Source organism: Mya arenaria, chromosome 5 (genome assembly GCF_026914265.1).
Source record: "Mya arenaria isolate MELC-2E11 chromosome 5, ASM2691426v1".
NCBI lineage: Eukaryota > Metazoa > Mollusca > Bivalvia > Myida > Myidae > Mya > Mya arenaria.
In genome coordinates, this window is record NC_069126.1 from 37,603,640 (window position 1) to 37,619,303 (window position 15,664).

At 33.7% G+C, this 15,664-nt stretch overlaps 1 protein-coding gene across 1 annotated transcript in view; it reads left to right on the forward strand.

Moving 5' to 3' along the window:
- Positions 1–15,664, forward strand: part of LOC128234398 (nephrin-like) — a 106,743-nt gene that overhangs the window by 14,055 nt on the left and 77,024 nt on the right.

Sequence of the window (15,664 nt, forward strand, 5' to 3'; positions counted from 1 at the left end):
ACGTTGATGTAATTAGGAAAGATATCCTATGGCGGTGTTATGATGTCTGATACTGCGGAGTTTCATTGCCTGGAATTTGACAAGTAACTGATGAGGTTTTCTGTGAAAAAGTGAAGAGAGATATGTGAAATCAAACAGCATTTTGATTCCATCATCTATTAATTAATTACCTTTAATATTAAGCACTCTGTTATAACTGGACAATATTTTTTGCTTGACACCTGCAAGTTGACAAGGTTAATTATGTTAAATGTGTTCCTGCAGTCTCTGATGGTTTGCAGAACTTGTATTCAATTTTGTAAGCAGAAGCCGTGATACTGCAAATTGCATTCTATGTGCAAGGCTTAGGATTGGTCTACAGGCAGCATTGACAAATTTTGGGCTGAAGTTCGACCCTATTCGCCCCATTGCTTACATATATTCTTTTCTACCTAAAGTGAAAAAAACATTCCCAATTTCAATCATTTTTTTATATTTTTTTATATTTTTTTTATTTAATTAATTTTATTAAAAAATTGGACTGGTCCAATTTTTTAATATTAAATATATTTGGTATCATATCTTATTTATATATGTTTTTTCATTTATAGGCAATATTGGAATTCCAAATTTTATTCAATTATTATGACACATTTTTTCAAATCAGAAAGTCCAGTTCCCAAAATGGTGAAAAATAACACTGGCAGGGTGATGCTGTAAACACATAAACCTTTACAAAACACACTACTGGCAATTGAGCTTAAACAAAATTCTGGACCCCTCAACCTGCTAGAACGTGACATACACAGTCATCATTTCTAGCCAAGCTATGCTCCTGGTGAGCGTGCGTTGATGATTATAAGTTTCTTACCATTTAAATCAGGTGAGCGTGCTTTGATGATTATAAGTTTCTTATCATTTAAATCAGGTGAGCATGCATTGATGATTATAAGTTTCTTATCATTTAAATCAGACTTTATCAGAGAATTGGCAAGTTCGCCTTTTGCAGTAAGAAAGCGTGCATCAGCATGAGGGCCTGAACAAGGGTACTTAAAAGATAATGGAAATCATGATGAATTTTATGGTTTTTATTTAAATTACAGTATGAAATCAAGGATTTTCACCAGGCTGCGATGTCTCAAAATGTTTAATTAAGGATTAGAAATCTTAAAGGGGCTGTCTCACGTATGATAAAATAGCGAAAAAAAAGAAAATTGTCGAAAACTGACATAAACTTGGCATCGATGTGTACAATGCATTGAAACTTACTACTTGAAGTACCACATAGTTTACAATTTATTTAAGTTTAGCAAGTTATTTCGTATTTTTCCATTAAAAAAGATTACTGGGTATGTCTACCAGGTAGAATTCATTCCTTATGCGTGATTGGCTAGTTGGTGTTATCGTATACGTGATGATTACCGAGGTAGGTGTATAGCTTAATTATGTCACCCCATTTGAATAATCCTTTGTAGCTCAGTGAGTAAGACCCTTGACTTCAATTTTGGCGATGCGGGTTTACATTTTGGTACTTTTTTTTACAATTATGATATCAAAGCATAACACATTCTATTAGATAATTGTCCTGAGATTTGTTACAGAAAAAACTTTTTTTGGTGCCAATCTGTGACACAGTCCCTTTAAAAAAAATACAATGTATTACTTTTGAGTTGCAAATCAAGTACATTTTTTGCTATGAAAACACTTGAATGTATGATATTGAAAAATGATGCTTACTTTCAATAATACATCATGGTACATAGGAGAATTATTTTAAAAAGAGTTGAGCAATTATAACTTTGAATCATGCCATGCGAAAACCGAGCTTTGATTATGATGGAGAAAAGATTTAGATCAATCTTGATTTGAATCAATAAATTAACAAAAATAAAAACAGAAATTTGTAAATGTTTAACTTTTGTGAAAAAGCATACCTTTAGCATTGAAAATGGAGCTCGATCAACTTTGGACTCAAATTGGTCAGAACAGAAACTCCGGTTAATTTTTTTTTTTTTTTTACAAAATTCTTTAGGAAGAGCATGGTTTATGGTAAAATCATGGATATTGACCAGATTCTTGGGTTTGTGAATCAGAGGTCTGCAACGAAATTGGGTTCAGTCATTTGTGTGGGATCAGGTGACCCCTCTCGACCCCACGGCTTAATAACCCACTAAATGCAGTGTTAATTGCTTCTCCCTGTGTCTATTGACCAATCAGAATGCAGCAAATCATTCATCTCTGTCCAGTAAAGCATGCACACTTCCTGGGCTCTCTGGTTTCATTTCATGCCAAATTCTTTAAATTACGGTTCCTCTGCAATTATTCCTCAGTGGGTTTTGGTAACTTCTTTTGTCTTGCCACCTAATTGTTGCAAAAGCCGGGATAAATGCATTCAGGTCCGAAATTTATAGTGGTCAGTTTGTGCACAGAATCTCAATGATATATTGTAATTATCTGAATGTTCTTATGCGTCTTAAAACTAATCAGTTCCACATTTATTCCCATTTTCATTCAATTACCATGGGTTAGTCAGCAACCAAATTTGGTCAAATTTGTTTCGATAATGATAATATATGGCGAAAAAAGCTCATCCCCCTGACTAGAGGCCCTTGATATTTGGGTATAAATCACCGTGTCTCCTGCCAAAAAAACTGATTTTGTTTGTATAAAACAAGAAAAAAGGAAGTAGTTACATTCTGATCACAGATTCCTGGTAATGAATATTTTGTTGCCAAGTGTTTTTTTAAGCAATTTCCATTGCCATTAATTGACATTTTTTGAGAATTAAGCTAATGGCCCATGGACTTTAATTTTTTCGTTTTTGTCGTTATTTCTCTAAATAAGACTTTGAAGTTATTACCTAAATCCATTTGTAAAAAGGAATGAAAAATACCTTGCTTCACATTGCCTTTCAACCATGGAAGATTAAAGGTTAAGTCAAATAGTAGAATTTAGTGGATTAAACAATTTCCACCATTTGTTAGCTTTGAAGTCTTCATTAATTTAAATGTATAAATGACAAGAATAAGGGAATATTAATTGCTTGATGTATCCAGTTTCTATGTATTACATTTAATTCTTTCAGCACCAATTCACAAAAAAAAGACAACTGGATTCTGTCGCCAAACCCTTGAATAAAAGTTTAACAAAAGCGTAAAAAAAACTTTTTAATTAAACCCTTAATTTCAGCACCAAAGTCGAAAAAATGCAACTGCCTGGGAGACCGCTATATAATGTCGCATTTAATTTTGGCATATAAGAACATTAAAGTATGTTCTTTTGATAATGTTTTTGGCTTAAAAAGAAATTTTAAAGTTAATTATGCTACAATTTATTTGTTCACACATTTTGCCTATAATACAATACATGCATGTAAAAAAAATCCCAAAATTACACATTATAAATGAGAGGGAGGTTGATATATGATCGACCTTATGAGAGTTTTAAACATACCTCTTTAATTTGATAATTACCAACTAGATACTGGTAATTGGCCATTATCAGAAAATCGAATTAATCTATTAACGTGAGCATGCACTAATTGAGGACTATCAAGTTGTAGGTGACCTTTATCTGTTGGCCTCGAGGGTTAATTTAAACTACCCGAGTGTCAAATAGAGTTAAGTCAACACTTAAGTCTTAAAGTTGCAGTTTTAGGTTATTTTATACTAATTTTGTTTTCAGATGAATGTGATACCAAATTATATGTTAAATTCCATTCTCTGAACATTTTTGATCACTAGAAATCACAACAGGGTGGGAGTTGCAGATGTTGCTGTAATATTTAGCTCCTGCTATTTTTTTATGTTAAATGGAACACCTCTGACCCCCTTGGGGATCTCCATAAACATTTCTGCTCCTGGGATGGGAATCAGACAATAAAATGTATTTGATCCCAAGCTACTTTATAGTAGGTGTGTTTTTTCCTTGTTTTAAGATAATTTGGAATTGTTGATTGATTTCAATTTTGTTTTTCAAATTGCTTCAACTTATTGCTTAAAATATTTCTCATGCAAAGGTGTGACTATTTGTTTTTCTGTACTGTTGCGGCTTGATGTTTAAAATTGGACGATAAATTTAATACAGAATGCTAAATACATCTTAATTATGAATGCTTCATTAATTGAGGTAACAATTCAAATGTAACAAACCGAGGTCCTTTGTTGTTTATTGAAAATCGTTACAATAATAGTGCACTATATCACTATTAATAGTCATTCCTTTTTTGAGCATTTTTCAATTGTTATGCGATAAATCAAACTAAGAATGCCTTAAAGTAAAAATACACCTACTCACGCTTTTGATAAATGAATGAAGCCTGTTTCCTTTCAAAGGTAAGTTGCTTAAGTCATTAATTTATCAACATAATTGAGTTTTAAGAGTTAATTTGATAGGAAAATTGCCAAGGTTTGCCAAATGAACCTTTTAATTTCTAAGATAGAACTTCAATTTAAGATTAAACATACATCATAGATCAGTCATTTTAAATCAAAGCTGACAAGAAAAGTTTAAAAGATCTTGTTTTCAATGTAATTACACTGCTCAAAGCAAAAGGAAGTCGACAGTTTTTATAATTTTTAATCTAGAAATTTGAAGCCTACGTCCAAGTCAATAAAATTTAGTTTGGAAAAAGTCTGAAAAAAATTGATACCTTAAAGCTGCACTCTCACAGATTGAACGTTTTGACAACTTTTTTATTTTGTGTCTTGGAACGAGCCGATTTATGCGAAAATGTATGGAAGCCAGTGAAAGAAGACTGCTGACAAAAATCAAATCACAGATTTTCACATTTAAGTTAAAAAATGATGTTTTATGCATTTTTCTTAAACCGTTAGTAACGGGTTGAGCCATAAAACATTACTTTTCAAATGGAAATATGAAAATGATCTGCGATCTGATCTTTTGTCAGTAGTCTCGTATCATTGGTTTCAGATATTTACGCAAAAATTTGCTCTTTCCAAGACAAAAATAAAAAAGTTATAAAAATGGTAAATCTGTGAGAGTGCAGCTTTAAAACATTTTATAATCATTTTCCAAGGTATTTTCTTGTAACAACAAGGCAGTGACAAAGTGATAGTTTGATGGATTTGACCCCAAACATGACATTTCACTAAGGTTTCCCCAACCTTTGATGGATTGTCATTGTTTCGCCTGTGGTTTTGGCAGATTGACATGATTTCTTGGTGTCGGTAGGAAACTTGAGGAAGGGGTGCCGGGGATGTAATGGCAGGGTCGGGTAGCTTACAACTCGGGGTTTGCTGACAGTCTGACATGGTGAAGTGTGGGTTAGGGTAGGTTTAAACTCCACCTTGCTGACAGCCTACAATGATATGGAAACACAAGGTTAGGTAGCTTTTAATTGTGCATCGGTGGCAGACTGACATTAGGCATGGCAAACTTTGGTCTAAGCTTAGCATTTGACACAGTTCATTGTTAACGATTACTTTGCACATTTTATTTCCCAAAACAGTGGTTAATGTTGCGTTTACATGAGGTGAAATACCCACAGGTCCAAATTAATCCCACCACCAGACACTGGGTAAATTATCCTCTTGGGGGGGGGGGGAATATTTACCCCCTAAGTATTTGCATTTGCCCTCTGAGTAAATTTGCCCAATTTGACCAGGAGGGCACATCACGTCATATAAACGCAGCGGTAGACATTTACCTCAAAAAATCATGCTGACATTAGATGGTTCACTATAGACTTTTGTCTTGGACGGACATTCTTTCTCCAAAACCTATGTTTGTTGGAAAAGAGTAAATGGGCTTAGGTGTCAGACTTGAAAGACAGCTAGTAAGCTAGTCCACATACATTTTCGGCAGGTAGAAGTGATTTATGCCCTGTTGATTGCAAATACGATTGTTTAAAACATGTGCTTCCACTTCTTAAAGACATTTAAGACTTGAGCTGTTTAGTATTTTTGTGTCTTATCTCTATGGCTTTTCTTGGCTTAGTTGATTGTAAATCATGAAAAGGGAGAAGACTTATGATATTTTTAAAGTACAATTTCTACTATGTATATTTAGCGTAGGTGGATACCCGAATTATAAAGGTCCCGAGTCCAAAGACATTTCATTCGGTCAAGAATTATATTTCATGGCACAGAATGAATTGTTAAGTTGTCCAAAGATATATCATTTGGTTAAAATTTGTATTTCATGGTACAGGATCTAATTAGGAGTATGAAAATGCCAAGAAGTTTATGATTAATCACATATAATAGAAATTACATTTTCAGTGCCTCATTTCTACATCCTGGCAGTGGACAGGTGGGTTTGGGTCACTAATGTCCCATGATTAATAGGTGGCTTTGACCCGCCAGCTTGCTGTGGGTCCAAAGAACCCAGAGAAGTCAATTAAAAGCCTGCCCAGCCCAATATTTTCCAACCCTCTAGGGACGTTCTGGCCAGCCACAATCTCGAACCCCATGACTCAGGCACTTAAGTCCCCTAAAAACCATTCAATCATGGTGTTAAACCCTTAGAAAGAACTCCAAGTGCTTCTGAGCCCCTCCTGCCTTAGACCATTAAATCAATTTACCCTAAAATCGTTGTAAATATCGTTAAAGACTTTACTGAAGGTATCAAGGATGAATTTGAACTGTAATATGTCCGAAGGGAACATTTACTAACAAAGTAATCTGCTTTGGACAATTTAAGAGCTCTTGGGGAATCGAAGCATTTTATCAATCTGATTTAAACAATATCTCATTGCATTTTCTGGGATGTTAATAGGCTTGTTGCGCATCCGGGAATGCATCGGATTCATATAGTAGTCTTAGAATGTCTCCCACACATGCTAAGGGCCACAATTAATTATTAGTTTCTTGGACATTTACCTACCATGTGGGTAGGTAGGTAGGTTTTTGTTTTGTTTTTTGTCCTAACCCCATAATACTCTAGTGTAAAACTGAAAAAATAATAATAATAAAAGTAGGCAAAAGAATAGAAATTGTTTTGTTAGGGTTACATCATTTTTAAAAACAGGCAGGGTAGGGAGGCTTTTTGTAAATATTTTTTTAACGTTTAAATGTAAGAACATCTTCTTTATAAAGGTTTTTAAGATACATATTATTAAACACACACTTATTATTATTATTATTATTTTTTTTTTTTTCAATCAACAGACTTTTGTAGCGTCCTCGCCTTATTTTGTAGGTAGGGTCAGGTTACCAGAACCATTAGTATTTTTTCTTTGGCCTTGAAAGCAGAGAGTCTAAAACAAAATTAGGTTATGGGTACTTTTGTGTGTGGAATGGTAAACATCAAACCACTGTTTTATTAATGTTGGCCTAGTTTATACATTATTGATAACTTGCACTGTGAGTTCAGAAATTACCTGGCAGATTTCAGATATGAATATGCAAAATTCAGGGCAGGTGCTAATGGAAAGCGAACCTATAATTTTCAGGTGTAAGAAATGTGATACTGATATCATGATAGGATGAATGTCTATTGAATTACAAGTGTTAAGAGAAAACAAATATCATATGTGGCGAATAAATAAATTACAGACCTAATTAGGCTTGAAAATGGCGTAAATAGTGAAATTAAATATGCAAGGTATGATGAAGATCTTTGGATCTTTAATGCTGCAAATATTTTGTTCTAAAATTATGTTTTTTTTTATATTTACTTTGTGTAACATGTGAACTTTTTGAATTCGCTACCAAAAACACACAAATTGAATTGAAACCTGATTTAGTATTGACACAACACTTTCAGTGTAGTTTTTTTGCTTTCAAGTGAATGGGGGCAGAGCCCTCTTGATAAGGGAAAAAAAGCGTCAGTTTAGCAAAAAAGGGAAGAAAATTAACATGATTTCTATAATGTTTAACTTGTTATCAAACCTTTTATTCAACAAATCTATCGACATATTCATGAATGGCATTATAGTACATTTGCTTAAAGTAAAGAGATTGATTCTCTTTAAACTAATAATTTAATACTTTTATTTTTATATTTTTTAAATTTTATTTATTTTTTAATTTTTTTTTTCAGCAGGTTAATGTAGCCGAATTTTGGCCTCAAAAAGAGCTATAGATGCATTGGTTTTAAAAAGTTAACTCAGTTGTATAGGAAAGCTAAAAGCATTTCAGAATATGAAGCGCCATGGGGATTTGTACATGCTGAAGTATTTCTTGTTATGCTGTAATTTAACTGATAAGCCATCTTCTCTCATATAAGGACAGCTACCACTCTAGCTATAGTCCGTGCCCATCAAAAATCCCAAATTAGCAATTTTAAGTCAAACTACTCCTTATAATCAGTAGAGATAAGTATCGTTCTCTAAGGAGCAGTGAATGCATTCTCATGTCGCTCCATACCGAGACTGAAATGCTGATCGTTTATTTGATACTGCATGGGAATGTGCATAGAGTTATTGTTTATCAATAATTGGCCTCTACGATCCAAGACATACTGACGGCTAGAGCACTTTGGCAGGATGAAGATGGCAAGAATCTGAGTTTATCATCATCGCTAAAAGTTAATAAGAATGGCGGAAATATCTTGACTAATGAGTTAAGCGCAAACAACAGTGTTTTTGTAATGATTGCTGAATATGATTGGAAATAACAATTTTAAACGAACATTTCCGGTCATATTGTTTCTGTTTACAATAAAACTCTATTTAATTAGTCTAAATAAGGTTTTGCAAAAGTTTAAAACCATATTTACCAAATTAACAAGGGGGCATAACTGTACAGTTCAAGTGCTCGAGATTTTCAGGCCACACAAGGGAGGTAACTGGAATCACTGGGCATCCAGCCAATCAGAACAGCCCTCCTCACCTGGCTGTTCCCACTGTGCAGTATGGTTACATGTCTAAGCACTGTAAGATGTTGTGGAAATTCTTGTAGTGTCTTCTACACACACACTCTCTCGTTTACTGCGTGTGCACGAAGTGTGTATACCTGGATTAATATCTTAATTTGTTGCTTCTGTGTTTTGGAATTAATGAAGTTTGTAAAGCTAATAGTTCTTGTATGAATTGTTTTGGACTTTTTTACAATGAGTGAGTTTCTCACAGCTTTTTCTGATGTTGAGTAAGTAAGAAAGATGTATTTTTATCAATCTTGAACTAGAGAAGTAACATATTACAACATGAAATGCATGTAAATATTGATGTTTTAGCTGCGTTTAATCAATAAAATGTGTGGGAAAACTAATATCTGTTTAAAGAAGAAATCTTCCAGCCTCATGGCTTATCAGTAGTAAAACATGAATTACATCATCAGGGAACAATTCAAAGTATTCCATCCTTGAATTTTTTGTGTTTTAATGTTGAGTTTTGATATTGGGTATGGGATCATTGTTGGCTGAAATCTCTAGAGACTATCTAAAATTTGATAAGGACTGAAGTTATAAGATACAGTTATATTGTATGAATTGGGTTTGGTACAGTTCCATCTCTGAGGCTTATATTATAAAGGACAGAGGCAATGGCCACTAGTGCCTGTCAGACCACACATTTGAGGATGTAATTTAAATCAATTATTGGTTTAATTGATATTTAATGGGAAGTACTAATTAAAACAGGCAATACTTTTGGATGAGAGAAGTTGAATGCAAATCAACAATTGTGAAGTCATCTGAAAGACAGGATATTGAAGTGCTGAAACGGGACACCTCGCTCGTAACGGACCAATCTTTTGTGCGTGTAACGATGTGTAGTTTACTATGATAGTCATTATCATAGGAATGAGTGACCCATGAGATAGAAGTCATCATTGGTAAGCTTATCGACATGTCTATCATATCATCTTCGTATCAGGATAATCATCTTTTTGAATACAAATATGCTTGTTACGCGCAAAAATGAACAGTGTTCCGTGTCAAATGAATATGGTGTCTCGGCGTCTTCTGACAAGTACCGGTCATGTTTCATGGTTTTATTTGATAATAGGTGGAGATTGCGGAATATTAGTGTAAAAATTAGCTATTAACATGTATCTGATATAAATGAATATCATCGCTATGTCAAGGATAGAGAGTCATTAAAAGTTCTTCACTGAAATATGAGATGCGTACGTTGTTTTTTTTACTTCTGTAGCCTCATTCACAGTGGTCCTTACTGTATGGTAGTTACTTTTGATGTATTGTGTATGGAGTGCTTTAGAAGACTTCGTCATTGTGCAGTTTGGTAACAGGTTGAGAAATTGAAAAAGGTTCTGTTCGTGTCATGCGATTTTAGAGTTTTCACAAAGTAGTGTAATATTTCATTGCAGAATTTTTGCAATTAATTGATACTTGTACAAGGTTCTGCAATTGTCACTCTGACAAAAGTTTGCATTTATTCCCCCCCCCCCCCCCCCCCCTGAAGCTTTTATGAGGCGGAAGAATGGCAGTTGTGGAATATTTCGCAGTCATTTGTGCATGCAAATGTTTGTTTTAACCAGGAATGTGCCAAAGCAAAGTTTATTGGATGCTGCATACTGTCGTTTTCAGATGTTGGTAAGCTCTTGTAGGAAAAACCATGCTTCGTGGAATCTTGTGGTATCACTTTTGAAATATTTTTGTAGGTAGAATAAGTATAGCATTTACCTTCAGGCCTATATATTATTTTCTTTTATTCCATGTTTTATGAACCACCAGGATCCACACATGTTGTAGGAGGAGAAAAGAAAAAAATGAAACAGCATTTATTTTGTCGTCGGAGCAGGCATTGCCTTTATTTAGCTCTTCACTTTTGCTGGTACTGCAGCTTTTATGTTAGTTTTTTTTAAAGATATGGGTATTGAACGTGAAATTCTGACTACGGTTGACTTTAATCGGTGTGTATGTGCTATTATGGCAGATATTAACGACTATTCGAACATCTGCAATGCATCAATTCTATGTTTAGAATTTAAATGGGAACCCAAAATGAAATATCTTTCCAGTCCGGATGTCTTTTTTTTCGCTGATGATTTCCCATCAATTTATTTTGCGAGATGATACCAATTAAATCACTGCTGAAGAATTAAAAAAAAAAAGAATATCAAGATTCAACTTACAGCATATTGAGAAAGAAATAAACCTTTATTTTGATTTTTTTTGGGGGGTAGGAGGGGGGGGGGGGCAAGTTCTGGTCATAACACATCACACTATGGAGGGGAATTTTGGCAACAAAAGAAGGGTAAATAAATAATTTTTAGGGGGCAATTATACACCAAAGTCACTAGTTAGAAACTGTTCTTGTAGATGAATTTTGATCTGAAATTAATGTTCTAAAAATATCTGGCTTCTATTTCTTAATAAGACAAAGTTTTACCTACATCATCAAGCCATACAGTTATCAAATTAAAACAAACGCTTCCACTTCATAGGGGGGGGTTGAAAGATAGTTGGCATTGCTAGCTGATACGATGCCAGCACCTCTTGACTTCAATCTGATGTACTTCTTATGCAGGTTTTTTTGTAATGACCCTCAATGACTGTTGTAATTAAGACCTACCTGTTTCGGCACGGCCCAGTTTTGCATGGATTCTGATGAATACGAGGGCTGGTAGACGAGGGCTGGTAGACGTTTCCTAGCATGTTTATTGTTTTCAAATTGATGATTTTATTTATTAGTTTTCTTAGGCACTGCTGTTATTATTTCAGTGAAGTTTTATATCGACGCCAACTGTTTTCATTCATAACTAAGAAAAACTGTGAAGGAATTATGAATTTTTGATGGAGGTATTAAAGTGTAATAAACCATCGAAATTTCTTGGTAATCAGCCATTTGGTTGAAAAAATGCAACTGTTTCTCCTCTTAATTTTGTAAGTCAGACATTTCAGATTGAGTTTCAAGTAAATGCACTTTACCCTACAAATAATGTGATTGGCATAAAAAATCTGGAAGATAATTGGTATACTTGATCCTGCGAAAAAGCAAAGTGGCAATGGTTAAATCATAGAAAAGAATAATCCTATTGTTTTAGCATAAGGCAGGTCTGACAAAGTGTCAGGAAGACCGACCTGTGATGAGAAAAAGTGCTGGAGAGACTGGAGTGCTGGTGTCAATTGAACATCATTTTTTTTTAATTAGAACACATTTAGCTTTCCAAGATGGAGTTTAAAGTGACCAAAACAAAGATAAAAGTTGGAACATATGATCGCAGTGTTTTTTAACTAACCATTTTGATTAAAATTCAGCCCCATTCCCTTTGCCCAAACATATACTTTTTTCCACAAAAGTAAAAAAAAATATGATTTCTGCATGTTGCCCCACCCCCACAATATCTTCTTGCAGGAAAAAAATATTTACCAATTGATGGGTCAAGTTAACAATGTTGTCAAACATGTACATAGCATTTTCTGTGGTTAGAAAGATATATAAAAAAAATCATTTCAGAATTATTCTATTTTTGATATAGTTACTTTCATGCTAATCTTTCTTTGGCTCTATTACTAATTTGTAGATTACATATTGAACAGTTTCTGCATTCAGTATGAATCTATTGCATGGAAAATGGAATGTTTTTTGTTAGATATATTAAAGCTGCACTCCACCAGATTCACATTTTTGACTTTTTTGTTTTTGTCTCCGAATCAGCTGATTTTGGTATTGTTTATGCCTTCAATTCATTCATACAAGATGATTCACAGTAGAACTGATCTCATTGTTGCTGAAATACTTACTTTTCTTAAAGGTACTGTACACCAGATTGGCACCAAAAAAAGTTTTTTTCTGTAACGAATCTCAAGACAGTTATTTAATAAAATCGATATCATAAATGTAAAAAAAAATTCCCAAAATGTAAAAAAAAAAAATGAATCGGAACCGGTGTCACCAAAATTGCAGTCTAGTTTTGTATCCACTGTGCTATGAAGGCTTACACTATTAAATATATTAATATTTAAGCTATATACCTCACTTGGTAATATCATGTGATAACATCGACTAGCCAATCACGCATAAGGAATGAATTCTACTAGGTAGACATACCTAGTAATCTTTTTAAATGGAAAAATACGAAAAAACTGTGATAAATAAATTAATTGTAAACTATGTGGTACTTCAGTAAGTAAGTTTCAACGCATTGTACTCATCGATACCAAGTTTATGTCAGTTTTCAACAATTTTCTTCTTTTTTCCGCTCTTTTATCATACAGAGTACAGTCCCTTTAAAGTATTAGTAGCCTTTTTGCCATAAATATTAATTTTCGAATGTAATATGAAAAGCTGCGATCTCATCCTTTGTGAGTCTTCACTGTTATAATCACTGGTCTTCAGACATTTACACACAAATTGGCTCATTCCAAGACAAAAAATAAAAAAGGGTCAAAAAGGTCAATCTGTGAGAGTGCAGCTTTACTTGTTTGAATAGCTTGAGAAGGTGGTGAAAGAACCATTTGAAAGTGCTATATTTCAGAAGAATTTGTTTTTCTCTTTAGATGCAGTCATAAAATCTACATTACTCTAAGTTTCCTAAAACCCGGATATTTCTCATGTCTAAAAATTGAAGTGATGCAATTTTAAAATTTAACAAAAAAATGGGGTAACCATGGCGACAAATGGATATTTATTTTAAAGCCGAAAAATATAATTGGTTCAATAATGATAAAGGGATTATTGATAATTTAAAAATTGGTCTGGGTTGAAATTATGAGGATTGGCTTCTTTTGGCCCAATTGAGATAAGACTGGATTAATTAATGATGAATTCAGTCTCAGAACGTCCAAGAGGGCTGATAGGAATTCACAGATTAAGTTAGCTGATCATAAACAATATCCAAGGGCTGAATTAATGAAAATGACAAAGTTTCATGACAAAAGCTATTAGCTAAGAAATTAGCAGAAACAATGGCCTCGGTATTCCATTTGCGGTCATCATTGGTGAACTTCTGAGTGACTCGACTTGAGACATTCGATCTAACTTCGAAAGTTGAATATTGCTCGACTTTGAGGAATATTGAGATCTGACTCTCTGACACTGTAGATGAAAATGAATTATAACGAAAGTGAATAAAAAAATCAGTAAATGTTTTTTGTTAAGACTTTATTATATTGATGCTGGTGGAAAACTAATCTAAAATGTTAAACTTTCAGGGGCGGGTATAGAGATGTTAAAGTTTGTAGCCTTTTCAGGAAACACCTACTCAACAAGTGATTAATATTATTAGGCTTAAACATAGCTGTTTTCAAAAATAATCTGAAATAAATAAGTTCAAATTAAACTTTTAACTCTGTTATTCATTACCAGTCTTAAATAATGGGATCCAATGGCGGGGGCGGGCGAATGCACCCCCCTGAAATTGTCTTACGACAATGTACTTTTTATTTCAATAAGATATCGGGGGAAAAAAGGTAATAAATACGCCAAAATGGCCCTTTTGGACGAGAAATTGTTAAAAAAAATTGGTGTTGAACCCCCAAACCCTCCAGCCTGCACTTTCAATCAAATACATTTCGGTTTAAAGTGGGGGACGCATTTCAAAAAGTTACACCGCTAATTTAAGTTACACCCCCCTCTAATGACAACTCCTCACAACTCCTCACTGGACCCACTCCTGGTCTGTTGTTAATCTGCCTACTTTAATCTTACTAATGTAAGAGGCCTTAAGTGAATGTCTCCATGCAGTGTAATTGCCCTGATATGTCCTCCTATCTTGTGCTGGTGAGATAGCGGGCAAGACTGGTAATTACCTGAACTCTGGCAAACCCTTCTACTGATAGGCCAAGCCTCAGGCAACACCCAACATAAAATTGATTGTCTGGGCTGGAATTCATAAAACATTTCAAATCCTTCCCTTAAATTAAAAAAGTTAATTATTGATTTATAAAATTATGTACTTTATTTTTATTATTAAAAAAAAACCCATACTATATGTGAAAAACACTTATATTTTATACTTTTCATTAATGTTGAAAATAGAGGATTTTGACTTAAGTTAGGAAATGACTTAAGCTGTTTTATAAATTATTACCTACCCAGGAATTTTTGTTTCCAGCCTCTTATTACACAACTGGATGAAGTAAGATTTTATCAACTATATTTCACAATCAATAGGGATCGATGATTTCTTAGGTACCAATTTGAGCAATTTAGAGAAACTCTTCTGCCAATGTTATGCCATTTTTACTAGATAAGAAAGTTTCCTGTAATATGATAATGAAATTATAAATACTTGAACTACATAATTGGGTTTCCAGAGCAATATCATAAGATATGAATATAAGTACAGCGTTACTACCATTTATTATAGGGAAAAAACATGAACATGTAAAATGGGAGCTGTTTATTTTTCAAACTTAAAACTTAAAGAATCTCATGAACCGTTTAATTTTATTCTGACCAAATTTGGACCGGAAGTTCAGCTAGGACATATACTTTTTTCCAAAGGTGAAAATAAAACTCCCCACTTATAGTTATATTTTTCATAAAAAAAGAATTGATATATTCTTACAGAAATTAATTTTTATCCCATTCTTTTATCTTTTTTAGTCCTTATTATCAATTTTTAAAAACAAAATGCGGATATGTGCAACTTTGACCAATGCCACTGTACAGTAATCAAAATTTGTTTTTTGCATGAACAAGCCGGAATTCATATTCTACTGCTTCAATTGGAATTAAATTTTTGAACAAGCTGTTCAATGTTTTAAACCTAGAATTTGAGCAAGCCCGTGAAGCATTTAACCAGTGCAGGGTTTGCGGGCTTGTGATAATTCAGACCACTGATGGTGCTTAACATTAAACATTATAACATGC